At 38.1% G+C, this 24,583-nt stretch overlaps 2 long non-coding RNA genes across 2 annotated transcripts; both read right to left on the bottom strand.

Annotated features, from left to right (window-relative positions):
- Positions 1-6,522: 6,522 nt before the first annotated feature.
- Positions 6,523-10,651, bottom strand: LOC118164108. The gene is made up of 2 exons (XR_004749345.1): positions 7,589-10,651; positions 6,523-7,542 (listed from the first exon to the last, which is right to left on the bottom strand). It is a non-coding gene; the product is annotated as an uncharacterized LOC118164108 (long non-coding RNA).
- Positions 10,652-14,405: 3,754 nt separating this feature from the next.
- On the bottom strand, positions 14,406-19,894 carry LOC118164110. Its single transcript, XR_004749347.1, has 2 exons — positions 18,324-19,894; positions 14,406-18,138 (listed from the first exon to the last, which is right to left on the bottom strand). It is a non-coding gene; the product is annotated as an uncharacterized LOC118164110 (long non-coding RNA).
- Positions 19,895-24,583: the final 4,689 nt, after the last annotated feature.

Raw genomic sequence — 24,583 nt, 5'->3', positions numbered from 1 at the left:
TAATCACATATACTTCATATTTCCACTTGATATACAGACTGCCACACGATACACAGGCTGTGCTTTTAGTTATGCACAGATTTACTAAAGTGAATAGAAGTAGATTAATTCCCATCACAATTCCTCAAAAGTAAGTGGAGTTCACAAATAAATATGTTGTGATATATTTCACATAACTCATTTTCCGGTATTCATCAGCTGTGATCTTTTGCTTGGTCATAGGAGGCATGGAAATATGCACAGCTGAGAATATTAGTTATTTTTATTTAAAAATCAAAGCCATTGAGTAAGTAGAAAAATAGCAAATACAGTCAGTATATAAGAAAGTACGTTGTCTATTTTTACAGTTTTCTCAGTAGAAAAGTTTTTTTTCAAATGTCTGTAAATAGAAAGATTTTTAAAGAGTCGTATTGTTTCACTTCACTTACATTTTTGACTGTTTTTAGTTCTAAATTCAATTACCAGACTAATGATTGCTTCTACTCAGAAAAGGTGATAATGGACGTAAATCACAGTAAATTTAAATTGTGGTAGATATTTAAATAAGTAAATTGTCATCTTTCAACAAGACCTAGATTTGATATTTAACTAAGTGAAACATTGTACAATGACTACTGACACTCTTCAATCTAGCCTGATTGGAAGGGCTATCCATGAGCCTATATCTATTTGTGTCATGAAGTGAAATACAAACTAGACAAAGTATAACAGTAGATTTTTTAAGTTACCTTTGTTAACATTAAAGTTGAAATTTCTGAGTACTCAGAATAAGCAAGCCCTAAATTTTCATATATGAGGAAAAAAGCAGTAAATGAATGATAGACATGCCTTCAGATATCCTAGTCTTACAAAGCAGGTCAGAATCTGCTGTTACACAACGTACATAGGGATATATGTATAGACACACATGTACATACATGAACATAAGCTATCTTCAATAAAAATTGCATTGCAAGTTTCAGCAGATTAATTTCCATTGCTTTGGATGTGAAAACAAGGTAGTAATTCCTCCTTGACTTGGCACTTGTGCCTTTGGTTTACCATGGAATAAAATTAATAATTCTGGTTGATTAATTTTTTTCCCTGGCCATTTTTAAGTCCCTGTTATTTAGAAGGTAAGATGTCATCATCACAATAGTCTCTTCAGTCTAACAGAAGACTGAAACTCTTAAGTGCTCTAGGCACTCTTGATATTTTCAGTAAAAGGTTGTATTTCACTAAGCACCTTGAAATAAAACAGGCATAAATTGCTTTATTTTAAAGAGGAGACAATATTTTTGCCACAAGCTGTAAAATGTCTCTGTTAAGTAACAAGAACAGAAGGTGTGACATGCAAGGCACTTGAATGTGTAGGTCTCTATGACTAAATTTATTAAGGATTGCTATGAGAGTATATTTTCTCTGAATCTTCATGATTCATAAAAGAACAACTACAGTAAACAATTGTTCTCCTGTTTGGTACATAATAAAAATATAAAGAAATGGATTTTAACAATTAGAGTGTTGATCTAAATATCTAACCATTGTTGTCAGGCTAATATTGTTCATCTATAGTGTTGCATTTATATGATTCAGATGAAGTTCTACTACTGAATTGCCTCCCTCCCACCAAAAAAACATCATTTAAAGGGTCATTCATTTCCATTTTAACCCCAGAGATCTGCAAGCTATTTCTTCTTGTGTATTATGGCTTGGACTTAAATTAAGCATGGATAATATTTTGGAAAACAAAGAATGAGTACAAATATAAATTAATTTACATGTATGTGTGTGTACTAATTCCGAACTTACTAAACTTGGTCATTTGCTTTGGTAGTCCAGCAGCTTGTGAGTATCCAGATGGTTCTACCCCAAGTGAGAAAAATGGATGAGCCCACCATGGCTTTCCTGTTGTTCTTCATAAGGTTTTGCAGATATCCTGCTTTACATCAACTGCTGTGAACTTTCTAATGGTTTGCAGGGCAAAAGACAAGAGGTGAGACATTCTGCTGCATGCTTTGTAAGCACTCTGGGAGGCAATGTGGCAGACAGGCAAGGAGCCAAGGTCTTGGCAGTGCTCAGATGGTCTGAAGTAGCCAAAAATTGGCTCGGCAAGGAATTCCTGCAGAATCACATGGATCCTGCAGAACAGGTAGGGAGAAGTAGCTCTTGCTCCAGGCTGAAGAGTCCAGGTTGCTGATTTCTTTCCTCTACTGAATAAGTGCAATGAGACATCTCCCCATTGCTCTGTACAGAAGTGCACAGGCATTGCACTTTACCCAAAAACTTGTCTTCCACAGAATATTCAGTATTGTTTAATATAGACATAATCACGTTTAACAAACACAGTTGAGCTGTGAATTTTTAGGGGAGATGTCTTTATGTTGATTAATCCAAATCTACCTACTGTTAGGATAAGGAAGAGTTTTATGGATGAAGTTTTCTTGGTTAATCCGTGATAGCAAACTCTCTGAAGTGCAGTAAAAACTCAAAGCTAAAGAGCACAGTACATTTGTAAAAGCAGTTGCACTGAACATAATGTAAAGATTTATCTCTCCTGTTTAACATTAACTGAATTAAGAGGAATATTTTTGCCCTTTATTTAAACCACGAACAAAAATAGAATGATAATAACACTGGACATAACCGAACAGCTGTAAAAGACTTTTTCAGTAAAAATTCTAGTGGCTCCTCCTTGTGCCCCTTCTCCAGTCCATTTCACCTGCTTCAGAACTACATCTGGAAAGTGAGAACCAATACATGCTCCTGAAAGAGCTTGTTTTGCTGAAGTTGGCATGAGAGCACTGGGCAAGCCTTCAAACCCAGGCATCAGCTGAGGATTACGTAAAGTTGATTCTCTTCATTGTTTCTGCTGATATTTAAGCTGTTAGGACAGAGTCAATGTGACTTGATTCCTTTGAATGGAAAACAACACAATGGTTTCATGATGACTATGCTTATGTTTATTAGGAAAACAGTCTTCTGTCATGAAAGCAAATATGTGGTTTCGCTTCCATACAGGTACAGAATGCAATGTGCTTTTTTTTTTTTCCTTTTTTTTTTTTTCTTTTTTCTTTTTTTTTTCTTTTTTATTTTTCCCAGGTAAAAAGAATACCCTCAGCTGTTGCTTGCTGTGGAGATTTTTTTATATATACAACGAGGGTTCAAGGGCTGTTTGAAGACTACCATCACAAGCTGTTTGTTTTCCTCTAGATTTGTGCCTTTCAGGTGACTGATATTTTAATAGAATTTTTCATTTCTGTCTCCTCACTAATATCCATTAGGAAATTTTACTTTTCTCCTAATAGCTGAACCAGATTGTCTTGAATTAACAAAATCTTGCCAAGAAAGCACATAAGTAGGTATGGAATTGCCACTACAGGGAAAACACATCCATCAGAGTTCCTGTTCTTTCTGGCATGTTTTCTATCACCTATAAATCACAATAATACATAGAGTGATATTTTAATGCTGTGCTGGAGGAAGTAAGAGCATAATTTGGTACCTTTTACCAAAAACAGGTGAGGAAACTGCAACAGTTACAGATAGTGTGGACATTGCATGGAAAGCTGTACTGTGGCAGAAGCAACACAGCTCATGATGGGTGGATGCTTTTACAGCTCTCATCTTCACTGCCTTATTAAATCTGCACTACTGCCTTAGGCTGGCTTTCAGTCATGAATATCACAGTGCTTCTTTTTTATGGCCTGTCTTCAGCCATGATGAGCCTAGATCCTTTTCTTATCTCCCACTATTTACAAAATTTGCAGGAAGCTACATACCTTTGAGGCCTAACTGCACCACCACTAAGACAGCTTCAAATCAGGGAGTGATCACAAATGTTGGTGGGGTTTGGGCAAGATGCATACAGTTATACAGAGCAGTCATGTAAGCCTGTGTTTCTCTGGAAAGACAAGCTAAGACCAGGTGTTTCAGGCAGCTGACAACGGATTTTGTTCTCATGTTTGTTTGTTTGTTTTGGTTGGTTGGTTGGTTTTCTTTGCTTTAATTAATTATATGACTAACCTCATTTTCTGATAAGTTGAAACACTGCAATCAGTTGAAAATGAAATATTTCATTTTTCTTTTGAGAGATACTGTACCCACTAAAATCTGATCTGTTTCAAAAATTCTTGGAAAATGTAACCATGAACACATTTTTATTTATTTATGTATTTATTTTGTAACCCAACCCTTCAACTTCAGATGATTGATTCAAATGCAAGCTGCCTGTTTGCTTGAAAATTTTTACTGGTTTAAATCCAACTTCACAAATAGTTTCCATTGTCCCTGAGTGCACTTTTTGGCAAAGTAATTCCATGCAGCTCTGTTGGCCCCATTCTTTCCAATGGCTTCGCTCTCAAAATCAATTTAGCTACAGCATAAATGGTAGCTACAGGTGAACAAGGAATGAAGGTGTACAAAGCTGTAGAGGAGGCAGGGGTTCTTGAACTGATTTTCTTTTAAATTCATTAAGACTTAAGAACTTTGAAAGGGTGCTTCTTACATGCCTTAATGAGTGAGGCAGTGACAGGCCTTTCTTCCCAGGTTTTGCCACTGTTATTCTGCCCAGAAGTGACTGGCACTGAGAAACCCCAGTGTGTTTCCTTGCTGACAGAGACTGCAGAGTGCTGCAGGACACAGGGAAGGCTTGGCACTGCAAGTGCTGGGAATGCGTAGGGGAGGAGATGCTGTCTTCCACCACAGCCTCTCCAGTACTTCCCGGTGCTTACATGGCCTCAGTTGCTCAGTACGTGGTGCTGCTCGTGGGGACAAATGGCCACTTCAGAGCTGAAAACTTCTTCAAATTATCTTCTTTCAAATTTTTGATATGAAAGGAGAAAAATGCTCATAAGGGAAGCAGGAGATGTGCAGTATACCTCACCTTTCAATGCAACAGCATAGGTTTTAGTTCTTTTAGTAACTGTTGGGCAGAAGACCACATTTGCATAGAAAGTTCAACATCTCTAGCAAGCTTCTCAACACAAAAGTCAGCTGAAACATTCAAAACATCTACATGTGACCATTGTTTGGCAAACTATTCTTCAATTCAATTATAAATTACAATGCAGGACAAGGAAAAATAAAAGGAAAGAAAAAAAAAAAAAAAAAGAAAAAGAAAAACAAACCACAACCTATTTAGCAAGGAGCCAAGTCTGTTTTTTACCTAACAACCATGACTTGGTTTTGGAAAATACTTGAAAGCAAAGGCTGGACAAATCAAAGACCACAGAACAGCAGGAGTAGTTTTTCTTCTGCCTGTTTGAGTTAACTATTCAACAAAACTTTCTGAAAAATATTGCTAGAACTGGCCTTTTTCATGAGTGCTGGTCAATGAGTATGTGCAGTTATGTGATGAATTTCTAATCGTTCAAAAAAGGAACACTATTGCCTTGCTTCCAGTTGAAGTGTGAGAGAAGTTTAGAGAAAGAAATTGCAATACACTCAACTAACAGTATTAGAAATCCACAGGTACAGACTGGTTTGAACAACATATTTTTCACAATATTTGAATGATAAGACATGTAAGCTTGAAAAATATCCTAAATCATAACCAAGCACTAGACTGAGAAAAATAATGGGATTTCCAAAGGAATATAGAAGAAGAATATCCAATAAATACTAATTAAAAGTGTTTGAGAAGAAAGAGTAAAAGTTGTTGAAAATTTTCTGTTAGAAAACTATTCTGTTACAGTGTGGTGATTCAGCAAAATCAAAGCATTTCACAGGAATGTAAATAACTATTTGACACTTTCTCTAAAAATTCATAAATATACATGCAAAGCACCTGATGAACTTCTTTAGAAAGAAGTCAAAGTGAAACCTTCTGGCATAGCAATTTTATGAGGCCTTTTTGATGTATTGTGGCCATTCTGAAAAGTTATTTTGTTCAAGTGGGACCAAAAAAAAAATTTGAAATATTCACATTTTTTCAAAGAATAAACAGGATCCTTCACAAACCTCTCTAACAACAAGATGGTTGAGTAGGCTTGTTAGCAGTCTCTGCTACCCCAAGAACTCATTAGACACTCTGGAGAAAATGTTCTCAGAAATGGAGTGGCACTGAAGATAGATTCTCAGAACACACCAGGAGTTGTATCTCCTACTCAGCTGTAAAAAGAACATTCAAGATTATAGAGCCATGAAGCCAAATAAAATCATGAAACCAAATACCATGATTTTTAGGACAAACAGATCACCAGAATGTACAGCCATCAGGTAAGGTAAGCTACATAATGTTGTTACTGGGGTTCCAGGACAATTTAGCAGTGTTATTGAAACTAGCCTGTGCTCAACCTGTGGTGTGACTACCACTAATTTTATACATCTTCCCTTGTTTTTACTGTTCCAGGTCATAAGAATGGTTGGATTAAATGACAATGAGACAGTTGTGCCCAATTTTCTATGTAGTATATACAGATGAGAAATCTGATCTTGAAGGCATGGACAGCTATTTATCACTGATGCATGAAAGGCTTTTGGGAAACTGCAAGCAAAATTCAGGTATGTGACGCTGGATATAGAGCTACGTAATATACATTATTTTTTTTTTTTTTCTCCCCTGTGGTAAACATTCCACCATTTAATTGCACACAAATAATGAAATCTTCGACTGCTGCTGCTGCAATGTCATGTCTGCTGTTATTTTTCAGTTTTTCCCTCAGAGGATCAGTTCTGCTCCATTTAGGACCAAAACCTGAGAACAATCCCTGAACTCTGTATGGTCTTGCACTGATGGCAGAGGCACTGGGGCAGTCACAAGACTTTGGAATGAGCTTTGCATTAAGGTTCTGGTTCTTTAACCTACAAAACAACCAAAAAGCACTAATGGTAGCACAGAGTTCAGGCAGTCTGGTTTATCAGGCTTCTGAGCAGACTAGCCATGCATTTACAACCTGTCTGTGTGTCTCTGTCCAACAGTGTAGACATAGCTTACTAGGTCACAAAGAATTGAGAAGTACAGGAACAGCAAAAGAGCATTAAAATTATAAGTATAAAGTTATGCATGACAGGTTGCAGTTCCTTTCAAACAACAGTTATCTCAGAGTTACCCACACCCTTTGCAAATAAGCTATTTTTTAAAGCAAAGCTTCATCATTTTCCAGTGTATCTGGGGTGGGTATTTTCTTAAATAGGTCAATGCAATGTCAGTGTGTACAGGAGGAACTTTACAGGGCTTTATAAGTTGTATTTATATTAGCTAGTAATTCTGTGCAATAAGAAAGGCTCAATAAATCAAAGCCTCCTCTTTTGTTCCTGGTCTACCACACTGCAAAACCAATCCAATTGCAGTAAGGGGGACAACCAGGAGATTTGGACAGCAATACTTTACTACTCCAAGCCACAATGTTAATGTCAGCATGACCACATTTACCCTTCCAGAGGACCTCAGAAAATTAGATCTTCAGGGCTTTTGCCCTAAAGGAGGTTATATGGAAAAGTCATTCTTGCCACCTGACAAACCTAAATCTAAACCTTTGCTTTTCCACATACCTCATAGCTCTCCCTTGCGGGTAGTTTCAGTTCTCTGGTAGAGCACAGAATCTGTCAGACTTGGGGATACTATATATATATATATATACATATGTATATATATATATATATATACAAATATATATATATATTTGTAATCATACCATACAATCAGCTTTGTGGCAGATGAGTGAATGTATTTAGAGGCATCTTTCTAATCCCCTGACAAAATTTGACCCTAAGTTTCTGCATCAAATTATTCTGCTCTAGAACTCACTCAGAGCAACAACATGACTCCAGGATATCACTCAGCTCTGTGTTATGGCAGTTATAATCATGCTATTGTTCTTCATGCTTAATGGAGTTTCTAGAAAAGGAGATTTGAAAAAGAAGGCTAAGACTAGGTTTATAAAACTTATGTATGTACCTAATCTGTCTGGGAAAATTCATAATGCACTTTGCACATTTTTGTAGTTAACTCTGATATTAAAGTCACAACAGCATTCAGAGTCTGGAATTATGTGATTAATAGCTTCTCATATTTAAACAGAAACAAAAACAAACAAAAAAAAAGGCAACACAAGTTTATATTTAAAGGTGTGCGTATGCTAAATACATATACAAATATATAGTGTACTTTGCATGTATGTATATATTTATAAGAAACACACATACTTACATACATAGCACTATAAATATAATAATAAAACAATATTGCTTAATAATAAAGTTGCCACTCTTCCAGAATACCATTGTAAAGATTCAAAGCCAGGCTTCAAGAGCCCTAACTGACCTTCCTACCAAGAATATGAAGACAAATGGCCATCATGAAAAGGCAGACAGAGAGTGAAACCTTCCAGACTGGTTTCATTAGAAAACTAGACTAACGAGACTGTCAGGAGCTTAGGTACTTTCAGGATTTGACAGGACGTAAGCAGGAGTCCTCAGTTTTACTTCAATATTTACCTAAGTACTTCCTGTAGTAATACTTTGTAAGTCCCTTCTTTAATCATATTCTTAGTATTTGTTGGCTTTTTCTTATCCGTTGCAATAACAAGCAAGCTCATGACACAACGCAATCTGTCTGACCCATGGTGAACAGCAGACAAGCTTCTGTGTGTTGTGAAATGGTGTAGCCACACGAATTGCTATCATCAGATAAACATTTTATCTCACCTGGACGCTGAGCCAGGAGGGTTGGAGACAAAAGGGTAGTAAAGTTGGGCAAGGGAAGAGCTTGCAGAATTTTTAGGAAGCAGAACAGAGGGAACACAGACACTTCTTCCTGTGCATCCTCACTGAGGTGAAGGCCAGCTGAGAGTGGGTTTCTCTTCTTCCTCAAAAGATACAGATAAAAGTAGGTTTTGGATTTTTTTTTTTTTCAATTTTGTGTTTTGTATTTTTTCATGTGATAAAGCAGAATGTCACATACCAGAGACACCTTTGTTCCCCACTCTCTGCAGTTTTGGACTCTTCCCTACCTTCTCAGGCTTGACAGTACATTAAGGTGAATTTCAGGACACTACTGCCACAGATCACTATGAAGTAGTAGACCTAGTATAGGAAGACAACTCCTTCAAAGTGTGAGGTCGAACATAGAGGTATGTTAAGCTATGAAGACACTGTTGTGCTCTCTGCATATTTGTTACTTTCAGCTATTATTTCAGTCTAATTCACTGTTTAATTGGATATACTACATCAATAAGTCATGTTTCACGAAGCTCACCTTTGCAGAAATGGTCCCAGTGCAATTTTCTATATTTGGCATATCTGGATTTGTTGAATACGAAATCAGTCATTTTGAAAAATTACTACAATTTTCATTAATTTTGCGGTCATTTTTCAGTCATTCAGTTAGTGGTAAAAGTAACAGGCTTTCAGGGGACTGACTGGTCTTCCAGCTTGTTTTTTATCCAGTCATTTTATGAAATCCCCAAATATTTCAAGCAGCTCGTGAAATATCTGGGTTACCATTTCCCATGCACTGTGAATGTTATGTTTTTGTTGTGAAAGGAGACTCTCCTGGGCTGAGAGACCCAGGCTTCAGCCTGGCTCCTCTCAGCAAGGCAGAGCTTGAGCTCTGTGCAAGGTTCTTCTCTGAGTTTCCCTGGTAGAGATCAGTGTTGTATAAAATGCCGCTATAGACTTGGCAAGCAAAAAGGGAAAACAAACAGAGGCAAACACTGGAATGGGAAATCAGAGTGTAACGGATGATGTTGCAGTCATCTTAAAGGGGAAAATAAGCTTTGGCACCTCTTCAGTTGCCTGTCAGTATGCCCGTTCACATTCCCAGCTCCTGGCCAGGGGAATGTTTTTTCCTGTTGCAGTACCTGTGCCCCATGTGCATGCCCCATCCCATACACACTGTGCATACTTCTCCTGTAGCTTGGAAAAACCCTCCCTTGTCATGTCTCCTGATTTTCTCCCACTGACCCTTTTCTTTTTATCTCCCCTTCTCTTTTTTCATGAATTAAAAACAAAAACTGGTTCTTTTTGGAAGATCTATCTTCTGTTACAGTTTCCATACTACCCAGTGCTTATGCAGGTAAAGGTCAATTCTGACCTTTATTAAGCTGTTTTACACAGTCCAGCTCCCTCCAAGTCACCAGGTTTCCACCCTCCTTCTGCTGTGATATCCACAGGCTGGTGATGGATTTAACACTCATGTCAAATGCTTTGGTTGTCTCATGGAAGTGCTGCAGGCCCAGGCATCTGACCTGCCCACCCTGACACTTAAAGCCTTCTCAAGTACCATTTTCACAGCACAGCTGCTGGGGGCAGAGGCAGCTCCACGGGAGAATAAGGGGATGCCTTTTCCTCACAGACTGATGATTTCTCTGTGCCAGACCCTGCACATCAGGGTGTGCTCCAGGGCTAATATCTTGGGACCCACCCCAGCTGACCTGAGACAGGGGGAAGACACCAACTTTGCCCAGGGGCTGGATGCGCTACTCTGCTGTAGCAGAGAGAGTGAACAAAGAGGGTTTTATCGCTTACTCCAAATACACTCCCCAGGGAAATCCAAATGTGAGTGCAGCTTCTCTGCTCCTACACTTTCAGACTTCACAGATACATGCACCCGAGTCCTGAGAGCTACTTGTATATGGTTATCTATAGTCATTAGCTAGGTTGTTCTCCAAATTTCAAAGGTATCCATTCAAGTCAGCAGTTGTTTGTGTAACAACTGAGACTTCTTCTCCAAGTGGATTCTTTAGCTGTAGTTTTGTAGTTTATTTTTATAATTAAAAGAAATCTATTTAATTTCTATCCAGAGAAATGCACTACACACCTATTTAGAGTTGAGCTTGAAGTTTTTTGTTTGTTTGTTTGTTTGTTTTTTAAAATATATATACTGTAATAGATTTTCACATTTCTTTTATTGCCTGGTGCATCAGACAATACTCTGTCCAAACAGACAAGCACCCTGGAGAAGACATATATTTTTAAAACTGTTAACTGATTCTGAAAGCAAGAAAAATAAAATGTTGATAAGAAGAAGGATAAGCAGACTATGTCTCTAATCAGACTTCAGAAGCTGCATAGGTGCCCTGCCCTGCCCAGGTAGAGTGAACTGCACCAGGAGGCCCTGAGGGGAGCTGGTGCTCAGAGCAGCATCCACGTAGCTGGGAATGAACCAGCCAGCTCTTCTGGCTGGAACTGGAACTTGGTTCAGCTGTTATTTGGGCCTTAGAAATTGACAAAAACAGAGAGGGTCCAGCTGATGGAACAGAGACCTGTGTTACCATGTACAGCCAAGAAAAGCCTTTGTAGATTCTGAACCTTGGTTTTTTGTTGTTGGAAGAATTTTTTTTTTTTTTTTTTTTTTTCCCAGTATTTCTTCTAATGTCCATTTCCAAATGCTTCTTCTCTTGAAGATGTGGAAACCTCTGTTATTTCAGGCATAAAGTTTCTTCCACCAAAATGGGATTTATACAGCCTTTTTTTTTTTTTTGCAGTTTATTTGCTCATTTTTCAAGAGAGCAGAGAATGATTCATGACATTACAAAGCTAGTTTAGGAAAGATAGCAGCTATTTCACAACAAGCAGAAAATTATCATGGTTGTATGTGCTGGATGGAAAGATTTCTTTCATATTTCCTTGATCTCCACAGGACTGAATCAGCTGAGTCAACTCAAGTGGCTCTTCCCAGAAAAGATAAGTGGCCACTTATTTCCCATTGCCACATAAAGTGTTCCTCAAATGTACCTGAAAAATATAAATAAAGACAAAGGACAGAGAAGAATTTTCTTTTTATTTTCTTCAAATGGGATGAAGTTGCAATTGTTAGTGCTGTGGAACAAAATCTAAGTGAGAGTCCATAACATGTCTTTCAAGGAAAATTAAAACTTTGTGCAAACCTCCGAAACGTTTCTAGTGCCCAGTCAATCTGTCAAATAGAAGATATAATGCAGGCTTTGCTCTTGGTCTTTCTAGAGAATGTTTCCCCATTAGAGACTTTCCATTTTTTTTTTTTTTTTCTGTAGTTTCCATAATACCAGGCTTCTTTTATGCCCATTGCCAAAGTCACCTTTCCAATCACATTCCATTAACAGACAGACTCAAAAACCTTTGTTCTCACTTTGCAGGACTGTGATTTCCTGCGCCTTCAAAAGCTACCTCCCATACAACTGGTCCTACTCATTTTACTGGGGGTCATTTCTCATCCCTTGGGATGGGGGTTTGGACATACGCAATGTAGTATATTGCCTTGGTGGTAGTCTTGTTGTTTCCAATCTCTAAACAGTGCTCACAATAAGTGAGAGGATCTGCCTCTTATAGACTGCGTACAGGAGCTTGAAGCTAGTTATTATCATTTCTACTCATTCTGTGTATATGGCTAAAAAGCATCCAGCATAAAGATCAAGCCCTTGTTTATCTGAAGGTTATTCTAAATAATAGTGTTATTTAATTAATGATGTCAAAATGCTGTTGTCCTTGACTCCTGCTATTACAGCATTTAACAATGAAAAACAACTTCTCTGCAGACATAAAGTAGAGTCTAGAAAGTCACGTTATACCTTCAAGGTTAATTTGGCAAGGGAATAAAGCAGCAAGCTCAGTGGAGGAGAATAAGGAAAGCTGTTTGATAATAGGCTCTGTAGATTAGATCACTGCTCCACTTCCACTTGTGACGCTAATGGAAATGAATTGATCCACCTACAAGGACGTGTGTCTGTTACTAACACAGGCACTTGTACGTTTCTTCTCTCTTCTCTTTCAGAAGCAAAAGATGAGAGGCCAGGAAAGGTCATAGTAGCTCCTTTTTTTTTTTTTTTTTTTTTTTTTTATTCCTCCTCTCCCCCCCCATACTTATCCTGAGGAGAATAACAAGCAATTTTAACAAGCCCTGAAGCTTCACAATGTCTTAGATTGCCCAACATCTTAATTGCTTTCAGTGATACAAATGGGAGCGTGAGGCTAAAATTCAATCTGACATCCCATTGAGTGTCAACAGATGTGAGAATCTGAGCAGGATGCAGGGTGCAGCTGCACCCTTTCCGCTGGGATCTGCCAGGACCCTATGCCAAACACCCTGAGTTTTGGAGAGTTCATAATCAGTCAAGATCTGCATCAAAAATGTGCAGCTCAGATCTACTTTTGGTCTGAAATATGCCAGGCCATGTGCCAGAGGACACATACCTAATTACCAGGCTCTGCTGATTATTCCTTCTTCTGTACTTTTCTCGGTAAATTTAGAATAAATTATATCTTTGGCAAATTACACAAAGAGATGATTATACATTTAATTGGATGTTTACCTCTCTTTTTCTTCATGTAATAGTAACTAGTGCAGATTACAGGAACTCAAAATAATTTTTCTGTATGGCCACATTTTCCCAGGGTTAGATTCAATAATAAAAATTAAAACAAAAACAAAAACAAAACAAAAACAAAACAAAACAAAAAAAAACAAACAAAAAAAAAAAACACCAACAGTAAGGCTTTTAGATAGGGGAATGTTTATAACATTCAGCTTTTTTTCTTACTTTCATATGTAAATGAATAGTATCAAGGGGATAGTGTCTCGGCTATTTGCAATCCATTGGAAAATGCATATTAAAGGGGAAAAATACATAATTTATTAAATGTATTGCTTAAGGTGAGAAACCTGAAATTGAGTTTTGTAAGTCTGGGGATTTGGGGTTGTACTTGGTTTAGGCTACTCAATCTGCTGAATTATTCAGTGCTAAGCCTGCCAGTGGGAATAACAAGAAAACAGACATAGAGTTTGAAATGTGTTTTCATTTGATTGGGGGAAAAAAGAAAGTTTAAAAATTAAATAGCTACACTCAGAAAAGCTTTATTCCCTCCTCATTAAACAACTGTTGATGGATGACTACAGCTATGCCTGTGAAAGGAGTACCCGTGTGTATTCATTCTTAGTGGCACTTAAACAAGAATGTCATTAGAGACTGTAATGTTCATTAAACTGCCACAAATGTTATATATAATAAGCAATTGCTTCCTATTGCTGCCATTTTATTTCCAAGTAACCAAAAGAAACATATATGTGGACTTATAGAAAAGGACTGAAGGTAGTTAAAATGCTGATGTTTCTTATTCTTGTCTTGTCTAATGAAATCAGCTTAAAAGGAAAGAAAAGGAAAGCTTTTTTTTTTTTTTTTTTTTTTTTGAATGCTCTTTCACAACTAAATTAGTTTGTTATGTTAGAAAAGCACTCTGATTTCCTTCATATTTTTCAAGATTTGTGAAAATAGTAGTAATTTATAGTTACTCACTCAAATTTTAGTGAATATAGTTATTCACTCAAATTTTAATGTAGATGAAAATCTGATGTAATGGAAGCTAAACCTGTCTTTTTGTTATCCAAGCATCATGATTTCTTATGCATATAAAGGAAAACATTTTCTGGCAACACATATCTTCAGCTGCCACAAAGAAATAATTGTTTCAGGAACTGAAATAAAAACCCTTATTTTGTCAAGTTCTACTTTTTTTCATCATTAATAGGGAGCAACTACCCTTGATAACAGAAGGCTTTTTTTCTCCTCATCAAAAGGTTGGATAAGACCTCTTCAGATAAGAGGGATCAAAGTAACTAGGAGCACACCCTATCTTACCTATGCCCAGTTTCTCTGATTCTCTGTTGGAAACAGACTCTTATCCTGGGGCAAAAAAGAAGTTTCTGCATGAGAAAGCTTCTCTGTTCTGTCCACCCCATCTTCCCCCTGCCCTACAATATTCTACTCATGGCTCTCCTGTGCCCAACCACAAATAATGTCAATGAGAAGGGATAGGGAGACTCTACACACGGTTCCAGTCTCAGATCTCTGTTACTGCACTCGTTCAGCAAACAATATAATCCCCCCAAACTGGGAAAGTGACAGTAGCAAAATGATCTCTCAGCAAAACATCAAGAAGGCTAAAGAATAAAAAGATTTGTAGCAAAATTCGCAGGTCCTTCAAAGTATGAACATAGCACTCCATGGTCAGAGTCCTCCATGCAAAACCACAGGCAGACTGGTGCACCAAGACAACATAGTGTTTAAGTATAGGACAGAGTAAGTCAATGCTTCACTGGAACAAGCCAAACCCTAAAACATTTCAAAAAAGCCAACATGGTGGACCTGCATATGGACCCTGCTCTGTGACTGCAAAAACTGTTCCCACGTGGAGGAGACGCTATATGACCATGTGGTAGCACAGCACCTTACATAGTGCCAGGGACAGCCAAGAAAAAGTATATATCAGCTGTTGAATTTTACATATGCCCTTTTCATAATTTGACACCTTTCCTTATCTTTGGATAATGCTGAATGGATTCACAGACATCATGGTAAGGTAGTGACAATGTGCTTTCATAGGGTGCTAAGTGGTACAGCAAAGCAATAACTGATTTCTGGATGGCCACTTCCTTAAGCCATAGGAAATTGACTTTCACAATCAGATAGATTTTTGGGGTTTCATATCTGTGTGCTTTCTCTGAATTGCTGTTTCTGACATTTTGTTTAATATTTCATAAATTCTTTCTATAATTGACTGGTATATAGCATGATAGCATCAATCTTTTAATAATATGGTATTTTATCTATTCTTCATCATGTTTTGGTGAAAAAGAGAATGCTTTTGTTTTGTTTTGTTTTGTTTTTGGAATATTTTTTACAACAAAAGGAGCAGCTGTCAGGCATGGAAACAGCATTTTTGCAGACTAAAAAGGCTGTGGAGAATTTCTAGATTTGCCCAAGAAGAGAGATTCTAGAAAGTGAGGAGGAGTAAGAAAGGCACGAGTGAAACAATTTTAAGACAAACACAGAAATATCAATTTAATCAACATGTTTAACTTCTTTTAAGATAAAAAGTTATGCTCTTTTAATACAAGCAAATACAAGCTAACATTTGTCATTTTCAGAGAGTTCAACAAACAGTGACTAACAAATGTACTTTTGCAAAGCTTCCGAAGACTCTTGTTGTTTAGCAATATAAAGGCAAATATTTTAGCCTGATGACAATAGATCAGAAGTATGGGAACAACAAATACAAATTAGACTTCTTTTTTCCTCCCTAGTACTTGAGAAATATCCCAAAGCTGACTAATAGCTTTGGTCTCTTCCTCTCTGTCTGACTCTTGCCTGGTCTGTGAAGGGCTCTAAAATATTTATCAAATGCAAACAAAAAAATAAGAAATAGGAAAGGTGTGATTATATACAGAAAAATGGATATCTAATGTTTTTGAGAAACTAAAAGGGGAGGCAGGAGGAGAGAAATAAAAATTGCACTCATTAGTCTGCTCCAGAACTATTGAATTCATCTGGAGCCTTTCCATTCACCTCACTGACCTTTGGACCAGATCCATCACTTTTGTGATGAAATGCAGAGGTCTCATCTCTTGCAGAAACTGTCTGTTCAACCTCAAATCCAGTCTCTGTGCTCCAGCCCTTTCCCCCAAACTGGGGCTGAATTCAGAACACGCTTCATCCAGGGCACCTGAGCTGAAATTCAACCTATTCAGCAAACACAGCACATTGCTTATTGAAACAGATACCTCACTTAAAATGCAAGCATCATGCGGATGGACCCTGTCCAGCTTTCCTTTGAATCCAACTGACTGGAATCAAATTAATCTGTCTACTCCTACTGCTCTGCGACAGTCTGGCAACCCAAAGAAGTTATGAACTTAGGAAACCACTTTAAACGTTTTTGGCTCAGGTAAACATGGATACAAAAGTGACTCAGCAGAGTAGCATGATCTACCCAGCATGATCATTTTTATGTAGGGTTGCGACTTTTTAAGATTTATTTTCCCATAGGTGACCGCCTTGCTCTGTGCAGCAGTAAGAGCAGGGACTGGGCAGTGAAAAACAGCTTACATTCGTCACAGGAATTTTTTCCAATATGTTTCCTGTTCTGGAGAAGATGAAAAAATTCACTTGGAATTCCCTAGATACTTTGCCACACTACAAAAGGCAAAGCTAATATGGAACCGGAGTACTTGTGTTCAAAAAGAAATTGGAGTGGTGCACTTCTGTAGCCTTTTCCAAATACAATAAATTAGTGTTGTTCTTTTTGCTCTGCCTTTTTTTTTTTTTTTTTTTAATAAAGGATCAAAGATCTTGAAAATTTTTGATAATTCAAAAATTACAAGAATCCTTTATTATTTGAAATCTTTTAGCAACTTATAAAGTGCAACCTTTTTAGAACGAACCTTTTCTAAAAAATTCCTAAAACATTACTGACAGTTTTATTTTATTTTATTTTATTTTATTTTATTTTAGTGAAACAATTCAATCTCAAAACAAACTTAGACAGATTTAAATAATATTCTGAAAAACCTTTATGTCTTTATGTACTTTTGCTGTGTAATCTAGTACCTCTTGGGCTTATCCAGAACTGGATGAACCTCCTTGAAACATAATATGAGAAAAGATGTTACAGTACTCTCAGCCTAAATGAAATAAAGTTGAGATTTTTTAGAAATAAATTCATTCATTTGGAAGTACACAGTTCAGTAAATAAATGGATACATGCATCCTCATATAAAATAACCTTCCACAGCTCCTGGAATTAACCAATTTCCAGTACTTTCCCTATGTAACACTTTGTGCTGTTTTCACCTCCTTCCCATAGTCCTGAAAACAGTGTCTGTTCCATTTGGTAGATGATTCTTAATAGTATATAAGTAACTCAGCACTTCACTAAGTCACATTTCCTCTTCCTGACAGTTATACACTTTCCAGCACAAACCACAAATGCAAAGCAGACTTCTATCTGCACTACCACAACTTAACTTTCAGAACAGTTTGAAAATGTAGAGGTCTTCAGATCTTCACTGGCCTCTCCTGTTTTTCATATTCCACTCAGCTTTTCAGAAAGATAAAAGAGGTCAGGGTCCTTCCATAGTTTGGTCTCTGGGTTCCTATATCATCTTGCATGTTTTAGCTTCACACTTTTACCTTTTCAAAATGTTAGCTTATTTTGTCTTGGGAAGATCATTTAAAAACCTAAACTTGGAAGCACTGTGCCACATCTGGTTCCTGACCTCAAGATAGCCTAATAATTCTGGTACAGAAAATTAACTCCAGATTTCAAAATATTAATGGTATTAATTAATGTTTGTGTATTGACAGCATTAATCATGATAGTGCAGCTGATAGCATCACTTGAATTATAATGAGTCGAGTTCTATGAAGCCAAATTACCATCTTGCATTTTCATGAGGATAAAAACCTGACAGAAATCCATCACTGATGATTGTACCAGCAGCAAAATAGTCTCTGAAGGGCTGGTAGGTGTGATGTCATGCCACCCTGTAGAAGACTTGAAAGTTAGAAGCATTCTGGGGCAATGCACAGGTGGCAAAGGTACATTATCCAGCACAGAATAGGAAAGCCAATTTGTTTGACTTCTGAGACACCTAATTCAGAGTCACAACTGACCCTCTTGTGCTTCCCCTTCAATTCAACCAGTACAAACTGAATACATACATAAAGGTATAAGTTTGTGTTTGTGAAGATTTCCCACCAGGAGCCCAGAATTTCCTCTCCAATCTATTAATGTGTTCTCACTCACAGAGTCTTTAGACCATAATTCATCAATATGTGGAGGAGCCTTAAGTTGGACATGGCCTACCATTACAGATCATGCCTGGAGCTGCCACACATTTGTGAAATATAAACAACTATGATAAGAGTAATAAATATAGTCTATATCCTACAAACTAATTCTGGGAAGTGGAGTTGTAATTTCTTTTAAAATTGTTTTCATTAAAAAAAAAGAAAAAAAAAAAAGTTGCACTCTCTTCTAATACCCCTTAACAGATCACATTTATAACCTTACTAGACCTTTAAGATATGAAATGAAACAGTAAAAATGAAGAGATATTTTAGGTAGTTTGGCTGATTGACAGCTACTTTTTTCCTTGAAAAGTTTCTGCAGGATCATGATTCACACTGATTCAGCTGTGTGTCTCTGGCATCCTATGACTGCATGCCTTACACCCCAGGTCCTCCAGCTGGCATCATCAGCCTCTTCGTAATCTAGTCAGGGATTTCTCTGCCTGGTGGCAGCACCCAACAATAAGGGTCCAGGCGCTTGACCAGTCTCTCCCACAGCATGTTGCCTAGCCAGTTGCAGCAGCCCCTAGCTCAGCCATGCGCAGAGGATGGAAATCCAAGCACAAAGCGGGGAACGGAGGCCTGCAGCCAGATGGGGCTCCATATAAAGGTCAGCATGGCTTCCTGTCTTGTAGGAAGTGCCCTCTTCATGACCTGTCATCTCTGCTGTCTGGACTGCTGTCTCTTCGCTTCCTGCAGCACAACAAAGCAGAGCCAAAAGAGAGCGTCTCTCTTCCTTTTGTTTCACTACTTCTCTTTCAGAAGGGCTCTCTGAACTCGTGCACCCAGCTGGAATTAATACTCCCAGCATCTCTGTCAAGATGGCTAGGGAAGTGGAGGAGGTCCAAGGGGGCGGTGTGAATACTTGCTGTTGATATAATCATAAATCAGAAATAATGTATGGCTCTTGAATCTCTGAGGCAGGATCAAGGACGAAGAAACCTTAGTGTGCAACACTCTGCTCCTAACTATTACGTGTCTGGTCCCCAGACTGGTATGAGCAGCTCTTGGCATAACTAGCAGAAAACACTAAGGAGAGAACAGCACATCTTTCTTCAGCTCTACATTAGCTAAGATAAATGCTTTATAGTCAAGCTGCAAGCTCCCATGTACAGCTACCCACCTGAACTTCAGAGGTGATACTCTCCCTGCTGGTGTTGAAAGAGGCTGAGGCAAAGGCTGGATAAGAAGGCAGAAGGGGAAGGTAACTGCAGAATTAGTAAACACTATTCTCAAGTCAATTTTTGAATGCTGTTCTGTTGTAGGAGCAGATTGGCACTGGCTGGTATGTGACCCACCAGACACAGCGGTATACCTCAAAGGGGAGCAGATATTACAGAGCTTTCTCTCTGCCTGTTTGCTACAATTATAAACCTGGAGAGCTTCCAGCTCTGAGCCTTTGCTTTTAGCTTTAGTCCCCCCACTCACTGGTGTCTGTGAGAGATATCTGGCTACAAGGAAGAGGGCTATCTGAATGCCACACAATCAAGTGTCTACATTGCTTAAGTGTTACTGTGGTTAGGATCACTGCAACTGGTCTTCTAGAAGACAATTTCCTAGCATAGTTTGAGTGACAGATCACTCAACGAACCACTCTCAAAACTTTTATGGGTTCTCTAGAGTTGGCTCCCCCTGCATTACATAGTCCTCTAATATGCTTTGGTCCCCTTCAGTGACTCCACATGACCTCTAGCCTCAAGCCACAGCATGAAATGTACATCCTCAGTTTGAGGACACAAGAAGATCATCTGGGTGGGCTGCAAAGCAATCCTGTCATTATTTCAAAAATTTTGAAATGAAAAACAAACAAACAAAAACCAACAACAACAACACAGAAGTAATAATCATTATATCATAAAGTCTAAGAGATCCCCATGGGACCCAAAGAATCCCAGAGACAAAAGTTACAAAGCATGAATGTAGCCAGCCTGCTCTAGAAGCTCTAGAACAGGGCTGCATGGATGAAGGACATTCTGCCAGCCTTTGTATTTTGAGTTAAGAACCACTTCTTTTATTCTGCAATGGAGTGATAGACAAATAGACCCCAAATTTGACATCACACTGCAGTATGCAGTTCTCATTGTGCTCTGATCATTACTAAATTTGAAAGCTGTTGACAGGAAGGACCAGTATCACAAATTAAGGAAATTAGATACAAAATGGGTGATAGACCTGCTCAGAATCAAGAACAGAACTTTTGGATTTAATGCTTAGTTAAGTTTTTCTGCTTATGTTGCCTAAGACACTGACAGCTTCAGGAATGGAATCTACAGGGAAGAGAGAGACTTGCTTAAAGAGGGAGTTCATGTGTTAGACTGTGCAAGAAATAACAAATTTATGCTATGTAAATAGAAGGTGGTGAAGTCAAAGGTCAAAGTGTTGGCAGAGTTGAGACAAAGAAGATAGGAACTTTAAGTTAATTTCATCACAGAAATAAAAAAGCTGAGAAGTTTTCCTGAGGTAAAGACAAGAAGCCTAAATTTGATTCAGTAGGTCTCTGTACTGATTTGTATTCCTAAAAATAACCATCATTTCAGAACATAGATTTGGCCTGCTGGGTGAAGCTATTAGTCAATCCTGTCTGGTATTCAGCCTGGGTAGTAACAAGTAGCACGTGGTGATCAAATGGAATTACAGACAAAATGTGCTGTCCTTACCCAATTAGGCATTGCTACACATGGAGTGAAACATTTCTTTCCAGCTCTCACTGCTGACAACTTTATGCCTTCAAGTATCAGGCTGAATTAACCTTATCTCCTGCAAAGCGATATACATTATTTTGTTATAAAATCTGACATTTTTTTTTTATTTATTTTATATATATATATATATATAGTTTTTGTACTTGTTAATCTTAGTTTGCTTGCAGTGGTTAGGACTACTGGACTTTCTAATACTGTGATATTCTAAAAATATCATGGAAAGCCTTGACTGTCCACGTGGGAAACAGCAGTCTCTCAGAAACTCTTGGAACAAGGTGTGGAGTTTACTTCCAGGTAAGTTATGGTGTCATGATTGCAGCAAGTCAGTTAGGAACAAAGCTGAGCAAATAGAGCTGGTGGGAGATTTATTGATAGATGAGATGAATGAATATATGCCAGACCTCCTGCAGATCTCTACAGACAGATACGGACATTTCCACTGTGCATGGTCAAGAGAGTTGTTGCCCTGTGTCATGGGTCAGAACAAACTGAGAGGCATCAGTGCCAAATATAGACAACAGTTCCCCTTTGTTGTGCAAATAGATTTCTATCAGAAGAGAAAAGCTGGACTCCTGCACTCCTAAATCTGTATTTGTCCTAAGGGAACACCAATAACAAACTGTTCTTCTATATTTTTCCTTGACAACAATGTAAAGTGCCTCGAAGGCAGGAATGGATGGCATTTACTGTGAGGAAACACCACCTTAGTTTATTCCCTGGAACATAAGCATCTCTTTAAGATTTCAAATGTTTTTAATGACCAAGCAGTACAAAAAACCTTAGCAGTAGCTGCCAACTGACCATGTTCCCAAATGGCAACTAGGGAAGGACAATCCATACAACGTCACAGCTGCTGAGTGTCCAGAATGTGTGTCTTCGAAGAAAATGGAAGACACAGAAAAGAGGTAATAATTCAGACAAAAGAAATGTTTTTACAATTTATCAACAGAAATGCTGAATGAGGAAGCAATAAGAAATATTCATGTCATCAGAATGCCATTGGGTGGGGAAGAAAGTAAATACACAGCCAAGAAATTTGTAGCTATCACACTCATTTGGCAAGTGATTTTCAGCCTCTTTTTTATTATTTATTTATTTATTTATTTATTTCCTAACTAAGGACTTCTACCATTTCCATCTTCTATTGTCAGCTCTGTGAATCTTCCTAGTTTGAAATTGCCTTGAAGTCACTTTCAACTTGCAGACTAGGAACAGTGACAGAAGTACATAAATTTTCTCAGCAAGTCATTTTCCCTGGCAGCCTGGTGTGAAGCTACCCATATTTATCACCATCTGACTGAAGAGTTGTACTGCTCCCAAAGGAGCTCTTTGTTTTTTTCAACACAGCTTTCATTCCTTCATTATCCAAAGTGAGAAGCTAATATCACCTGACTGTGGTTCCAGGAGGCCCACATGTATGCCTTTTCCCAGAATTAGGAGAAGGGCTTGCTACTGCAGTTAGCCAAAGAATTCCCTTCCTGGAGGTGCTTCCAAGATTATTATTATTATTATTATTATTATTATTATTATTATTATTATTATTTAGCTTCTCTTTGCCTTTAGCATCACCTTTGGCACCAGGGCTAAAGCTGATCACTGTCAGCTAAATATGTCAATGTAGTCTGATACCTAAATGTGAATGTAGACAGACATGGACTGGGAGTCTTCAAAGCACATCATGGTGCAGCTCACAAATCAGTGGGAGTAAAGCACTGCTAGGGGTGCGAAGTTTAGATATTTAACTTCTACTTAACCCCTATTTTGATGTTCTTAAATACAATCCCATAAGTCTCAAAAGCTCCAGCCTGCTACCACCTCTAGGAGTAAGCAACAAACTTCCCCAGGCTATCAGAGAGAGGCTCAGAAGCAGCTCCCTTGTGACACAGCTGATAGAGAAAGATATTTGCTCTTGCTGGTACCCTTCCCTTGGCCTTCACACAGATCAGTCCAGGGATGTAGCATGACCAGACCACTATAAATTACTAACCATCATACTAATTATGGTGACATCTTGTACTGGGTCTGGCCACACATCTTAAGCTTTTTTTTTTTTTTTTTTTTTTTATCTTTTTTTATATGCATTGCCATTTTTTTCTATTCACACTATTATTTCTGTGCTTCCAAAGACATCTAAATGCATCTAAAAATCTTTCCCCACTAGCAAAATATTTCTTTTTCATTTGTACCTGCTTAAAAGCTCAAAACCCACTTTCAGCTACAGTTTTGTAGTGGATTATAGGATAAAATAGGATTTTTATGCAACAATATGTGTATATAACAGTCATGGGCTACGTCCTGATTACTCTGACAAAGGACAGCTCTTCCAGCCACAGAAATTTTCACTGTTGTATGTTGTTATAGTATTATGGTTATCTCAAGGTGTACCCAAGCACTAGTGGGTACATCTCGGGCTACCTGTCAAATCCCTAACTCTTGAACTGACCCATCATCGTAGCCGATGAAATGATAATCATTGACGCTCTTCAGGCTGCTCTGACATAAGTTAAGAAGTACCCATTCCAAATTGGTTTGTAACAAGAGAACACAGATATGGATTTGTTCCTTTTTCTCTTGTTAAACTGTGCAAACATTTGTAGATCAGACCTGTAAGTTAACTGAGGATATCATTTAGGAATACCTTGAGTTTCTCTATGCCATGCATTTTTTGAGGATATCCTATTGCCTTCATGTCAGCTGTTAATAGTATATCATACTTCCTCCATGACCATATGGCATAATCCAGGAGCTACAGAGGATATATCTGCACTGATTACTGTGCCCATGTGTCACAAGTTATCATCTCCCCTGCCTCCACAGAAACAGCACAGCATCCTTGTGAAAGTGGGTTAGACATAGCCGTAGGCCAAATGTGCTCTTGAGGTAGCCACTAAGTTAGTGACTTAGTCCAGGCATAGATTTGGCCTTATTTGTCAGCAGGTCTTTCAAAAACTCTCTCTCCCTCTGACTAGTGGAGGCTGGTGGAAAGATGCCATCAGCAGCTGACTAGCAAGACGCTTTGTCCAGAAACAGGGTGAATGAGGTTATCAGGAGATAACGCAGCATCATTCTCACCATCCAGTCATCATCTCCCCTGGCTGAGTTGCCATGGAGTTATGGCATATGCTACACAAAATAACAATGTTATTTTAGGAGAACTATGCAATGAACTTCTGTCCTTAGTCCACCAAGTTCCCTACATACTGATTGCTGGGATGCTAACTGGAGCTTGCAGGGTTGCCATTGATGGAAAAGTTGCGATTTTATGTTTTACTAAATGATATGATACACCTCTACAGCACTGGCACAGGACATATATATGACAGATACTAGCTGAATGTTCTTAGACTATATTTGTGG

The sequence above is a fragment of the Oxyura jamaicensis genome, chromosome 3 (genome assembly GCF_011077185.1).
Source record: "Oxyura jamaicensis isolate SHBP4307 breed ruddy duck chromosome 3, BPBGC_Ojam_1.0, whole genome shotgun sequence".
NCBI lineage: Eukaryota > Metazoa > Chordata > Aves > Anseriformes > Anatidae > Oxyura > Oxyura jamaicensis.
Note: the sequence above shows the minus strand (reverse complement) of the source record. Positions and strands in the feature narration are given on the sequence as shown.